Here is a 15,343-nt window from a genome sequence, read left to right on the forward strand (position 1 = left end):
CAGCCAGGGAATTCCTAGAGGCATGGCACTCATCCACAGACTCTATCAACAAATACATCGACCTGGACCCAATATACCGGCCACTACAGCGGACAGCTCGAACTGACAACCGGAAGCGGCAGAGACAGACCACTATAAATGCCGGAGGAAACAGCACAGAAGCGCTTCACAGGAGGCTCCCAAGCACTGAGGATGTCACCTAGACAGGGGACGAAACGTTTGCAAGACAAATTCCCAGCTCGGCGAACAGAACCACAACAACGAGCACCCGAGCTACAAATCTTCTCCCAAACTTTGAACTATCTATATTCTCCTGTATTCTCTGACAGTCCCCTATGCTTTCTGCTACTTCACCAATCTTCGTGTCATCGGCAAACTTACTGATCATACCAACAGTGCCCTTTTCCAGATCATTTATGTATATCACAAACAACAGTGGCCTCAATGCTGACCACTGTGGAATACCACTGGTCACCTTTCTCCATTTCGAGAAACTCTCTTCAACTACTACTCTCTATCTCCTGTTGCTCAACCAGTTCTTTATCCAACTAGTTTTTATCCAACCTTGCACACCATGTGGCTTCACTTTCTCCTTTAATTTACCATGGGAAACCTTATCAAATGCCTTACTAAAGTCTATGTATATGACATCTACAGTCCTTCCTTCATCTATCAACTTGGTCACTTCCTCAAAGAACTCTATTAAGTTGGTAAGGCACGATCTTCTCTGCACAAAATTATGTTGCCTATCCCTGATAAGCCCATTCTTTTCCAAATAGATTTTATCCCTCAGTACTTCTCCAGCAACTTTCTAACCACTGGCATCAGGCTCACTGGCCTGTAGTTAACTGGAATATCCCTACTACCCTTCCTGTACAGGGGGACAATATGAGCAACCCTCCAGTCCTCTGGCACCTCACCTGTGTTTAAGGATGCCACAAAGATATCTGTCAGGGCCCCAGCTATTTCCTCTCTTGCTTCCTTCAGCAAACTGGGATAGATCCCATCTGGGTCCTGGGGATTTCTCCACCTTAATAACCTCTAGCCTACCCAACACATCTTCCCTACTTATGTCCAGAGTAATCAAACTTCTACCTCTAATCTCAACATTCATCATGTCCCTCTCCACAGTGAACACTGATGCAAAGTAATCATTCAGAATCTCACCCATTTTCTCAGGTTCAACACACAGCCTTCCTTCATTATCTTTTAGTGGACCAACCTTTTCTCTAGTTACCCGCTTGCTTCTTATATAAGAATAAAAGGCTTTGGGATTCTCCTTAACTCTGCTTGCTAAAGCTATTTCATGACCCCTTTTAGCCCACTTGATTCCTCATTTAAGATTGGTCCTACTCTCCCGATATTCCTTCAGGGCCCATTCTGTTCTTAGCTGCCTGGACCTTATATATGCTTCCCTTTACCTTTTGGCTAGTCGTACGATTTCTCCTGTCATCCACAGTTCACGAGTCTTGCCTTTCCTATCCTTTGCTTTCAATGGGACAGTTTATCCTGCACTATCTTTAATCTATCTTTGAAAGCCTACCACATATCAAATGTAGACATTCCTTCAAATAGCTGTGTCCAATTCACATTTCCCAGCTCCTGCCTAATTTTGATATAATTGGCCTTCGCCCAGTTTAGTATTCTTCCCTTTGGACCGCTCTCCCCTTTGTCTACAAGTATTTTAAAACTTACAGAATTGTGGTCACTGTTCCCAAAGAAATCCTCTACAACAACTTCTACCACCTGTCCTGGCTCGTTCCCCAGTACCAGATCCAATATGGCCCCTTCCCTCGTCGGACTATTGACATACTGTTCTAGACAACTCTCCTGGACACTTCTTACACATTCTGCCCCGTCCAGACCTCTGACACTAAGTGTATCCCAGTCAATGTTGGGAAAATTAAAATCTCCCATCACCACCAGCCCGTTGCCTCTACTTCTTTCCATAATCTGTTTACCTATTTGTTCTTCTACCTCACACTCACTGTTGGGAGGCCTGTAATACAGCCCCAACAATGTAACTGCACCATTCTTATTTCTCAGCTCCACCCATAATGCCTCAATACTCAAGCCCTCCATAGTGTCCTCCTTTAGCACAGCCATGATATCATCCTTGACCAGCAATGCAATTCCCCCCCGGCACCCCCCACCCCCAACCTTTTACATCTTTCCCTGTCCTGGAACATTTAGTTGCCAATCATGCCTTTCCTTCAATCAAGTCTCTGTGATTGCAATAACGTCATACTCCCAGACACCAATCTAAGCCCTAAGTTCATCTGCCTTACCCATTATACTCCTTGCATTAAAGTATATGCACTTCAGGTCACCAATTCTTTTGCATTCATCTGCTCTCTGCCTACTCTTCCCCTTATTAATGCTATCTTCATGATTCTTACAGAATGCAGTCTCCACCTCACTGTCTACTTGTCTTCTCTTCTGGTTCCCAGGCCCCTGCCACATTAGTTTAAAACCTCCCCAACAGCAGTAGCAAACACTCCCCAAAGGACATTAGTTCCAGTCTGGTTCAGGTGTAGACCTTCCAAATTGTAATAATTTCACCTTCCCCAGAACCAGTCCCAATACCCAACAAATCTGAACCCCTCCCTCCTACACCATCTCTCAAGCCACGTGTTCATCCTGCCTATTCTTTCATTTCGATTCTGGCTAGCACGTGGCACTGGTAGTAATCCCAAAATCACTACCTTTGAGGTCCTCCTTTTTAACTTCTCTCCTAGCTCCCTGAATTCTGCTTTCAGGACCTCATCTCATTTTTTTACTTATATCGTTGGTGCCTATATGCACCAAGACAACTGGCTGTTCACACTCCCCTTTTAGAATGCTTTGCAGCAGATCAGTGACCCCTGACCTGAACACCTGGGAGGCCACATACCATCCGGGAGTCCCATTTTTGGCCACAGACCCGCCTACCTACTCCCCTCATAATAGAATCCCCCATGACAATGGCCCTCCAAGTCTTTTTCCCTCCCTTCTGAATAGCAGTGCCCATCATGGTACTATGATCTTGGTAACTGCTGCCCTCCCCTGGTATACTGTTGGGGGAGATGACCACAGAGGACACTTGCACTGCCCTCCTACTCTTTTTCTGCCTTTCGGTCACCCATTCACTGTCTCCTTCAGTAATTCTAACCTGTAGTGTGACCAGTTCACTAAACGCGCTATCCATGAACTCCTCAGCATCACAGATGCTCCACAGTGAGTCCATTCGCAGCTCCAGAGCCGTCATGCAGCCAAACAAGAGCTGCAGCTGGACACACATCTTGCAAGTGTAAGAGTCAGAGACGTTAGCCACATCCCTGAGCTCCCACATCAAGTAAGAGGTAAATGCCACAGGTCTGAGGTCCCCTGCTATTGTAAGCCTTAGCTTTATATCAACTAAAACCAAACAATAAACTTACATATATGAGGGAAAAGAAAGAGAAAATTTAAAAACCTTACTTTACAGAATCGTTTTCTTCTGGTTAGAAGAGGGGGTGCAGGAGGGAGATACTACAGGTGTAGTGTCTTGGGTTTAGCCGCTGCCCAAATATATACTAAGTCCTTACCTACCCGGCACCCTCCTGGTCTCCACGTCACCTCCGCTCTGTCTCCCATTACTTCCGGACAGGAAAAGTAGTTTTCATTTATAAGATCTGAAAAAAATACAACAGGTAGCATTATTTAAAGGAAAACTGAAATAAATTATCATCATGCAGACTTTGAGATAATGTCAGATTACTTTGAACAAATCACAGTCATCGTATTGATTGCAGTTTGTGGATGGTGGTTATGAAATGTGTTTTTCATCTTTCATTCTCAATTATTGATATAGTTGTTCGTTATCAACATGCATACATTCTAAATGACTCGGAGGTGCTGGTGTTGGACTGAGGTGGACAAATCACACAACATCAGGTTATAGTCCAACAGGTTTATTTGGAAGCACACTAGCTTTCGGAGCGCTTCTCCTTTATTAGGTGTTTGTGGAGGTTAAGACCAGGCTCATAAATTTATAGCCAAATGAGTCCAGTGTCATAGAGTTGTGATGCAGTAAACAATCTTAGATTAAAACTTTCATCTTTTGTGATGAGATATGCTGATTTCTGTTCTTTGGTATGTAAATCCTAGAACTTCTTTTAAATTACATTCTCAAGATTAAGCAAAAGATGTAAAGTCTGTCTGTGTCATAATGCTATGTCATAATGCTATGTCAGACTGACAAACCCTCTGTATAGTTTCACAGAGTTTTACATGGATGCATGCAGCAAAATAAAATGTAATTCTGCAAAAACAAATTCACCCCATAAGCCTATACGTGTGTGTGTTGGGGTGACAGATTGAGTCTGCATGTGAGGGTGTGCATGTGAATGTGAGTGCACATGATAGAATGCATGTGTATATGTGTGTGTGTCTGTGTGCATGTCTGTGTGTGTGTATATGCGCGTGTGAGTGTGATGGAGTATGTGTGCCGGTGTGAGTGCCAGGGGTGTAGGTGTGCCCATATGAGAGACAGCTTGTGTATGAGGGAGGGTCTGCGTGGGTATGTGAGTGTGTAAGAGTGTGTATGTGTGCACATGTGTGTGTGTTCTAATCAGAATTCCATCAAAAAACACATCAATTTAGATCCTATCTACCATCCCTTGAAAAAAACCCAGAAATGACATCACCCAACTTAAGAAACTAAGATGTATAAATAGAGAGGTGGGGCATACCACCAGTACTTCACCAGAGACTCTCACTGATGATGTTACCTAGTATGGTGACGAAATGTCTGAAAACAAACCTCCCAGCTCAGCGAGCAAACTTACATATTTATCATCAACCTGAGCTACAAATCTTTTCAAAAATCAAATCATGATCTGTTTAAGGTTTGGTGGTTGTTTAAAGGTGACTTTTAATGACAACTGGTTAAAAGCATTCTAAATGAGGGGAGTAGAAAGAATATTTGTACTAAGTAGATTCAGTCGAATTGAATTGGTTTTAACATTCTTAGTTTGACAAAAAGCATCTTTAAAACAACGAACTAGGAATTTCAAAGCTGACCTGAAAAAAATCAATTGCTGCTCCAACAGATGTGTTGAAGCCATCAGACTGCATGATCAGTATTTCACTAGCTGAATACACATAAAACTGAGTGAGCATTTAATGCATAATTTACTGCTGCTGTCAGAAAGTGGTTTACGTGGTGCCCTTTACATTGTATAGCCACAGATCCAGCAAGAAATTGATTTCTCAGTGTGAGAGAAACCTACCAATGAGATTAAGCACTCGTCTGTTTGCTTAATTGGTCTCCTTTAAAAAACCTTGCATTTGCTTATCTGAATCAAATGGAGCCAAATGTTATCACAGTAAAGACAGGAACGCTTTTAGCAAGTACACTTTGGATTTTAAAAATGCTCTTGTTTATTAATTTACTCCTCAATAGCCTCTTTATAGCCCGCCGGCTCCCATGCGCATTTTTACAAGACCAACTCAAGGAGATCAAAGTGAACGTGCTCCTGATTTCAGAGTGTATGTTCATTTTACTGCAGATGGAGTGACCAAGAGAGTCAATGTACAGGCATCAGGGAATGCTATTCACATGGCCAGTACGTTGTTGTGGAATGGAAAACCTTGGAATGTGCTATCTCGTGTATTTAATTTTAAGTTGTAAAGCTGCATATTAATTATTCATTAGCAGAACACATTTTGAGTAAGAAACCCTCAGAGGTCGTATTAGATTAGCATATGCCAGCATTTGACTGGGAAAAAAACTCACAGTTGGTTTAAATATTCTAATGCATTCAGCCCTTAAGGGCTGAAAGCAACACACAGAAAGCAATTTTGGTGTATCAAGCCACTAGCGTCTCTTTTGTTAGATCTGATATTCAGTAATAGCCGAGAAACATCAAAAGGATAACTGAATAGTTACGTATTTTTGTCCAAGTAGTGTTTGACCTTTTGACTGGCTCAGATTATTTAGAAGAACAAGAGAGACAAAGAGAAATCCGAATGCTTGAGAAAATAAAACTGAAGGTTGATTTTGTTCTTTCATCCTGTTACGATCAGTTGAGGAGGGGTGAGTTGGCTCCACTCTGCTTAAATACCTCAGTCGGGAACAACAAAAATTTTAAATGCTTTTAAGCATGCAGCCATGTCCCAATCTAATAAAACTGTTGTTCACTAATTGACCAGAAGCAAATTGGAAGCCAATTCTGATGTTTTCTTTACTGAGGAGAAAGTAATTTTATTATTTACTAAGCACAAGAAAGAGTAATAAAAATGTGGCATAAAACACATACACAAATACAGACATAACATTTAGAAAGGAGGGGGTATCTAATACTAAACAGAATCAGGAATGTGCAATTTAAATGTCCTTAGAGCCTTGAGAACATCGTTGCTTCATTGGTGATTTGAATCCCCATCAGCAGCAAACTCTTGGTGGATGGATGTTTCTCAAATTAGCTTTATCACTGAGCACTGTTTATCTGAGAGAAAAAGGGGAAGAGAGAGACCTGTCCAGTTTTTTCTCCCACAAATCCATTTTCTTCTTTCTCCGCTCTGCCTCAGAAGTTGCTCCTTGAAATGGAGTTTTTTTTCCACAAACTGCAGATGACTTTCATCCCAATATATGCAACTTCCAGAAAAGTGAAAATCGAAGAGGGGATACACATCTGAGTGTCTATCTTCATTTATTTCAATGTCATTAATCTAATTTCCGAATGGGTCTTGTTTATTCATGGTTTCACCTGCTTGGCTCAACCTGATATGGCAACCATGGTAGCCATCTCAAATCAGCATTTTTCCCTTTTTTAAAACCATTTTAGCCCATGAAAGGTTCCAGGTATTAAGATCAGATATTGGAAGTTGGAAATTGATAGCCCATTTTTACCACTATCCTAACAGTTCTTCATTGCCATAAACACTTGGGTAAAATTCACCCAACTAGACTCAGATTTGTTAGGTTCCACACATCACATTCTGCAAGAATGTGCATTCTATGCATGCAGGAAAGAGTTAATTTCTAAATGAAACTTTTTTACATACATGCTTCAGCAACCAACACTTAATTCAGCAAGTTTATGAACAACCTCTTCTTCACATGTATCAAAAAGTTTACTAGTGCTGGATTAAGTGCTAATTAAATGATCATATGATTAAATGATTAAATAATAATATTTCGGGTTTGAAAGTTCAGAAGGGAGTCTCACCTGTTGGCAGGGGATATTATGAATTTAGACATGCAGCACCCAAGATTTCCTCATCATCGTCTTAATAGCTGGAAATTACCTTAATTTGTGCTGTGTGAAACATGAGCAAACGTGTCTAGTGGCAGGACAAACTATTCTTTATTCACTCATGGGATGTAGGAATTACTGGATGGCCAGCATTTTTTATTGCCAATTCCTAGTGCCCCTGAGAAAGTGGTTGTGAGCTACCTTCTTAAACTGCTGCAGTCCACCTGCTATAGATTGACTCACTACAGGAATTCTCGGGAGGGATTTCCAGGATTTTGACCCTATGACATTGAATATATTTCCAAGTCATTGTGGTGAGTGTCATGGAAGTGAACTTGCAGGTGGCTCCATTCCTGTATATCTGCTGCCCTTGCCCGTCTAGATGGATGTGGTTGTGAATTTGGAAAGTACTGCATAAGGATACCTGGTGAAATTCTACATCTGGTACACGCTACTGCCACTGAGCGTCCGTGGTGGATGGAGTGGCTGCAAGTGGATGTGGTGTTAATCAAGCAGACTGCTTTGTTCTGGATGGTATCAAGCTTCTTGAGCTCTAGTGTTATTGGAGTTGCACCCAATCAGACAAGTGTTGAGTATTCCATCACACTCCTGCCTTGTGCCTTGTAGATGGTGGACAGGTTTTGGGAAGTTACTCGGTGAATTACTTGCCTCTAACCTGCTCTTGTAGCCACTGTGTTCAGGTGACAAGTCCAGTTGAGTTTCTGGTCAATGGTAACCCCAAGGATCTTGATAATAGGGGATTCAGTAACACCACTGAACACCAAAGGACAGTGATTAGATTGTCTCTTTGTTGAAGATTGTCACTGCTGGGTGAAAGTGTGGTGTGAACGTTACTTGCCATGTTTCAGCCCACGCTCGGATATTTTTCAAATCTTGGTGCATTTGAACATGGGCTGCTTCAGTATCTGACGAGTCACAAATGAAAGAGTCATAGAGCCATAGATATGTACAACACAGAAACAGACCCTTTGGTCCAACTCATCCATGCCAGCCAGATATCTTAACCTAACCGAGTCCCATTTGCCAGCACTTGGCCCATATCCCTCGAAACTCTTCCTATTCATATACCCATCCAGATGCCTGTTAATTTTGTAATTGTAACAGCCTCCACCACTTTCTCTGGCAGTTCATTCCATACGTGCACCATCCTTTGCGTAAAAAAGCTGCCCCTTAGGTCCCTTTTAAATCTTCTCCCTTTCACCCTAAACCTACACCATATAGTTCTGGACTCCCTCATTCCAATGAAAACACCTTGTCTATTTATCCTATCCATGCCCCTCATGATTTTATAAACCTCTATAAGGTCACCCCTCAGCCTCCAATGCTGCAGGGAAAACAGCCCCAGCCTATTCACCCTTTCCCTATTGCTCAAACCCTCCCACCCTGGCAACATCCTTGTAAATGTTGTTTGAACCCTTTCAAGTTTCATAACATTGTTCCTATAGGAGGGAGACCAGAATTGCACACAATATTCCAAAAGTGACTTAACCAAGATGCTGAATATTGTGCAATCATCAATAAACAAACCGACCTTTGATCTTATAATGGAGGGAAGGTTGTTGATGAAACAGCTGAAGTTGGTTGTGCCTTACACTATTCCGCGGAACTCCTGCAGAGATGACCTGGAGCTGAGATGACTGACCTCCAACAACCACAAACATCTTCCTATGTGCCAGATAAGCCTTCAACGAGCAGTGAGTTTGCTCATAGATACCCATCGATTCTAGTTTTGCTCGGCCCTCCTTGATGCCACATTCAGTTGAATGTGACCTTGATATCCAATGCTGTTACTCTCACCTCACCTTATGATGTTAGTTCTTAATTATGATGCCTCTGCCTAATTTGGCGGTCCTTCACATACGTACACTAGTACGTCTTCCATTAGATTTACAGCCTCCATGCCTTCAGAAATTAATACTGTGTCTCCACAAGAATTCCCCAGCAAATATGTCCAAAATAGTGAGAAACCAATGGAATGCCATGGACTAGCTGAATGTAAATGTAGCTTAGTAGATATTCAGCAACGTCAGATTCCAGTTGCAGTAGGCTGGCAATTTTGGCAGAATTTAATGTTGATGATGAGGGTTTCACATGGAAACTGAAGAACTGATAGGGGTCTTGTGCAGCCTCGATTGGTGAAGTTCTGAAGGTATTTATTTGCCCATCAAGCACTTAAATAATCAGGCTTGTCCCTTCCCCTGGATTAAGGATTCAGTGGATGGAAATCCCACCTCTGAAGTTGCAACCACCAGTAATGTATTAAATGGGCCAGAGGTGAGGCAGACTAGAAGTTATGGGGGAAAGAGGATTTGGAAGGTAAGGCAGCGAGTGACTCTCAGCAGTCCTGTCCATGACCCAATTCTGGCTATCTCATCAAGCATTGAGAGCATTTAAATGAGGATTTCCCCCACTTAGGCCTCATCAGCCCCAGATGCCTGGCAGCAAACTTTCCAGGCTCACATATGGAGTGTTCACTACCCACTTACTCGTTGATGGCTATCAGCAATGGGATTTAGCCCTGAAGTGGGCATTAAAATGGGCAACCAAAGGCTTAATTAGCATTCAGGCAGGAAAGCCATAAGCCCTGGACTTAATTGGAGGGAGACAGCAAGAAGTGGGGATGCCAGACCACATCCTTTCACTCTATTAAATATCCATGCATCTCCAAACATGCTGCAAATGCTTCATATTTGAAATATCAAGTTACTAAATTGTGTTGGAATTCTATTAACCTTTTAACAGAAAACTGATTTGTTTGGTCTGTAGTTGCAAGCAGGGGAGAGACATCAGATGAATGCTGCAATCTATGCAATAAGCAACATCTTCTTTACTTATTTTCTGTAGTTTGAGGGTTTTTTTTCATTTCAGATGGGATGTGTAAGTTTTTCTTGCATCTCCTCCGTGAGTAACTAGGTTATGTGATATGAGCATTGCTTGTAAGTCTGACATTGTTGTCCATAATTTTGCTTGAGAAGGTCATTCTGAGCTGTTTTCTTTCATTGGCGTAATTCATGTGATGTGGATGGTGCTTTCTGGAGTGAGTTCCAGGATTTTGAAAAGCTAGGGTGCTGTGTGAATTGGATGGTAAAGTCCAGGTAGTAGTGTTCTCTTCTACCTGCTGTCCTTGTTCTTCTACATGCTAGAGGTTGCAGGTTTTTGTTGGAGACTACTTTCTAAATGGGGAAAGGCTTCAGAAGTCCGAGCACAAAGGGACTGTTGTCCTAGTTCAGGGTTCTGTTAAAGTCAACATGCAGGTTCAGCCGGCAACTAGGAAGCCAAATGTAATATTAGCATTCATTTTGAGAGGGCTAGAATACATGAGCAGGGATGTACTGCTGAGGTTGTATGAGGCTCTCATCAGGCCATATTTGGAATAATATGAGCAGTTTTGGGCCCAGTATCTAAGGAAGTATGTGCTGGCCTTGGAGGGGTTCCAGAAGAGGTCTACCAGAATGATCCCGGGGCTGAAGAGCTTGTCTTACGAGGTGTGGTCCAAGATTCTAGGCCTATATGCAATTGAGTTTAGAAGGATGAGGGGGGATCTCATTGAAACTTACAGAACACTGCGAGGTCTGGATAGAGTGGACATGGAGATGTTTCCATGGGTAAGAGCCAAGGGCATCAACCTTAAAATGAAGGAACAACCCTTCACAACTGAAATGAGGAGAAATTTCTTTAGCCAAAGAATGGTGAATCTGCAGAAAGCTATTGAGGAAAGTCATTGAGTATGTTCAAAACAGAAATAGATAGGTTCTTGATTAGCAAGGAGATCAAGAGTCATGGGGAGAAGGTTGGAGAATGGAGCTGAGAAATATATCAGTCATAATTGAATGGTGGAGCTGTGGGCTAAATGGCCTTATTCTGCTCCTATATCTTACAGTTTGGATGGTGCTGTTGCAGGAACCTTGGTGAGTTGCTGCAATACATCTTACAGATGGTAAACATTGCTATACTGTGCACTGCTGGCAGGGAGAGTGAATATTTAGTGTGATAGATGAGGTGCTGTTGAGATGGATTGTTTTGTCCTAGATCACATCAAGCTTCTTGAGTGCTTTAAGAGCTGTACTCATTCAGATAAGTGGAGAGCATTCCATCACACACCTGACTAAGTCCTTGTAAATGATGGACAGCTTTTATAGAGTTGAGTTGCTCGCCATAGAAGTCATCAAATACCTTCGGGTTCACTGCTATTTTAAGATTATCCAGGCTGAGATAGCTAGATTTTTGATCAGTAAAGGGAATCAAGGCTGTGGAAACTAGGGAGAAAAGTCCCTGCCTTGGGAAAGAAATGGAGAAGGTGAGGACTGCAGATGCTGGAGATCAGAGTCGAGAGTGTGGTGCTGGAAAAGCACAGCAGGTCAGGCAGCATCCGAGCAGCGATGTTTCAGCCAAAAGCCCTTCCTTGGGGAGGAAATGGCCGAGTGGCAAAAATAAAAAGTAAAGTCAGCACAGCCTTAACAGGCGAAAAGTCTGCTTTCTCTTTGGACAGTGATGCCTGTTGGTGGTTTAACACAAGGGTTACCATGCTTCATGTTAAAAAAGGAGAATTCTTCATGGTAACCTCAGGAATCACCCACATATGTCAAGCCCTTCATTCCACAATCATTCTCTGGACCCTTTCCAAGGGCAGCACATCCTTCCTTAGACACGGTGCCCAAAACTGCTCACAATATTTCCAAATGCTGACTGACCAGACCCTGATACAACCTCAGCAGTGATTCCATGCTCCTATATTCAAGCCCAGTCAAATGAATGCTAACATTGCATTTGCACTTTAGAGAAGTTATTGTTGGCAGATCAGCCAAGCTAAAAATGTGTTGCTGGAAAAGTGCAGCAGGTCAGGCAGCATCCAAGGAACAGGAGAATCGACGTTTTGGGCATCAGCCCTTCTTCAGGAATGAGGAAAGTGTGTCCAGCAGGCGAAGATAAAAGGTAGGGAGGAGGGACTTGGGGGAGGGGCATTGGGAATGCGATAGGTGGAGGGAGGTCAAGGTGAGGGTGATAGGCCGGAGTGGGGTGGGGGCGGAGAGGTCAGGAAGAAGATTGCAGGTTAGGAAGGCAGTGTTGAGTTCGAGGGATTTGACTGAGACAAGGTGGGAGGAGGGGAAATGAGGAAACTGGAGAAATCTGAGATCATACCTTGTGGTTGGAGGGTTCCCAGGCGGAAGATGAGGCGTTCTTCCTCCAACCGTCATGTTGCCACGGTCTGGCGATGGAGGAGTCCAAGGACCTGCATGTCCTTGGTGGAGTGGGAGGGGGAGTTGAAGTGTTGGGCTACGGGGTGGTTGGGTTGGTTGGTCCAGGTGTCCCAGAGGTGTTCTCTGAAACGTTCCGCAAGTAGGCGGCCTGTCTCCCCAATATAGAGGAGGCCACATCAGGTGCAGCGGATGAAATAGATGATGTGTGTGGAGGTGGAGGTGAATTTGTGGTGGATATGGAAGTGTCCCTTGGGGCCTTGGAGGGAGGTAAGGGGGGAGGTGTGGGTGCAAATTCTGCATTTCTTGCGGTTGCAGGGGAAGGTGCCGGGAGTGGAGGTTGGGTTGGTGGGGTGTGTGGGCCTGACGAGGGAGTCACGAAGGGAGTGGTCTTTTCGGAATGCTGATAGGGGAGGGGAGGGAAATATGTCCTTGGTGATGGGGTACGTTTGGAGGTGGCGGAAATGACGGCGGACGATACGTTGTATATGGAGGTTGGTGGGGTGGTAGGTGAGGACCAGTGGGGTTCTGTCCTGGTGGCGGTTGGAGGGGCGGGGCTCAAGGGCGGAGGAGCAGGAAGCAGCATTCCGAACCCCTCCCCTATCAGCATTCCGAAGACATATTTCCCTCCCCTCCCCTATCAGCATTCTGAAAAGACCACTCCCTCCGTGACTCCCTCGTCAGGCCCACACTCCCCACCAACCCAACCTCCACTCCCGGCACCTTCCCCTGCAACCGCAAGAAATGCAAACCTTGCTCCCAGACCTCCCCCCTTACCTCCCTCCAAGGCCCCAAGGGACACTTCCAATTCCACCACAAATTCACCTGCACCTCCACTCACATCATCTATTTCATCCGCTGCACCCGATGTGGCCTCCTCTATATTGGGGAGACAGGCCGCCTACTTGCGGAACGTTTCAGAGAACACCTCTGGGACACCTGGACCAACCAACCCAACCACCCCGTAGCCCAACACTTCAACTCCCCCTCCCACTCCACCAAGGACATGCAGGTCCTTGGACTCCTCCATCGCCAGACCGTGGCAACATGACGGTTGGAGGAAGAACGCCTCATCTTCTGCCTGGGAACCCTCCAACCACAAGGTATGATCTCAGATTTCTCCAGTTTCCTCATTTCCCCTCCTCCCACCTTGTCTCAGTCAAATCCCTCGAACTCAACACTGCCTTCCTAACCTGCAATCTTCTTCCTGACCTCTCCGCCCCCACCCCACTCCGGCCTATCACCCTCACCTTGACCTCCCTCCACCTATCGCATTCCCAATGCCCCTCCCCCAAGTCCCTCCTCCCTACCTTTTATCTTAGCCTGCTGGACACACTTTCCTCATTTCTGAAGGAGGGCTGATGCCCGAAACGTCGATTCTCCTGTTCCTTGGATGCTGCCTGACCTGCTGCGCTTTTCCAGCAACACATTTTCAGCTCTGATCTCCAGCGTCTGCAGTCCTCACTTTCTCCTCAAAGATCAGCCAAGCTAACCAACTAATGGTATTATCACTGCACTATTAATCCGGAGATCCAAGCAATGTACTGGGAAAGCAGGTCTGAATCCCACCATTAGAAATGGTGGAATTTGAAATCAGGTACAAAATGTGAAATTAAGAGTCTATTGATGACTATGAAATCACTGTCAATTGCCAGAAAAACCTACCTGGTTCACCAATGCCCTTTAAGGAGTGAAACTGCTGCCCTTACCTGGACTGACCTACATGTAGCTCCAGACACACAACAGTGTGATTGACTTTTATCTAACAGCCAGGCGATGAGTGAGGCCCTCATTCCCATCAATGAATAAAAACAAGTGTTGAGAATGATCAGATTAGCCATGATTTCATTAACTGGCAGAGCAGAATCAGTGGGCTGAATTACCTACTGTTTCTATGTTGTACGGTTGTATAATTGATTATTCTTAGCTCTGGATGTGTTTAGTGATTTCCATTAGTATTTAATGTTAGTGATTTCAATAGGGAGTGAGTTGGATAAAGGCTTTGATTCTCAGTTTAAGGGTTTTGCACAGGCACTTACTCCCAATCATATACTCCAAAGCCTCTATCCTCTTTGGCCTCCATAATGACAGGAAGTGACTGAGACAACACAGAAGAGGAAAAGCTCCTTGAAGAAAACTGAGAAAGAGGGGGAAAGGATTCTCAGCAAGTGGTTATATTGGTCCAGATTCTTCAAGGAGCATTTCTCTCAGCATCATTTTGGTGCCTCAACATAAATTCGGAAAAATGTGTAAAATTTTCACTTCACTTAAAAAGTGCACACCGGAACCTACCATTTCTTGCAGAATCTGAAGATCCCAAAAATGGCAACACTAGCACAGACAGTGGCGTTACTGTGGTGATGAACAGGAGGAGGAAATGGAGGAGAAAACCAACATATCCCCGTTCTATCCAGCTGTCAATGGTCAAGCCATGTTATTGCATTCCAGTGATTTCACCTACAATTCCCCGTTCAACATTCCTGTTGTTAAGGGTGCTCACATTGCCCTTAGTCACTATGCTGAAATCAAAGAGTGCCACACAATAAACATTCCACAATAATTCTTTCAAACAAACCATGAATGTTCAATTTAAGGTCAATTTTTTTTTAATTTCAAAAATATACTTTATTCATAAAAATCTTTTGATGATCTGTACAATTGGTCACGCCATACATACATAAACATTCCATTTCTTTGCATACAGAGATACAGTAATCATTCGTATATACAGGTCTGTACATTTACTATCCATACATTTAGCTGAGGCATCAGCGGAGTCCCCTTACTGCGTGGGCCCCCTGTTCTTTGGCAGGCAGATGTTACATGGTGGACTTTCCCCACCGCGCCTTGGCGGCAGCTGCCCTAAGCTTCAGCGCATCCCTCAACACGTAGTCCTGGACCTTGCAA

This window comes from Chiloscyllium punctatum, chromosome 2 (assembly GCF_047496795.1).
Source record: "Chiloscyllium punctatum isolate Juve2018m chromosome 2, sChiPun1.3, whole genome shotgun sequence".
Classification (NCBI taxonomy): domain Eukaryota; kingdom Metazoa; phylum Chordata; class Chondrichthyes; order Orectolobiformes; family Hemiscylliidae; genus Chiloscyllium; species Chiloscyllium punctatum.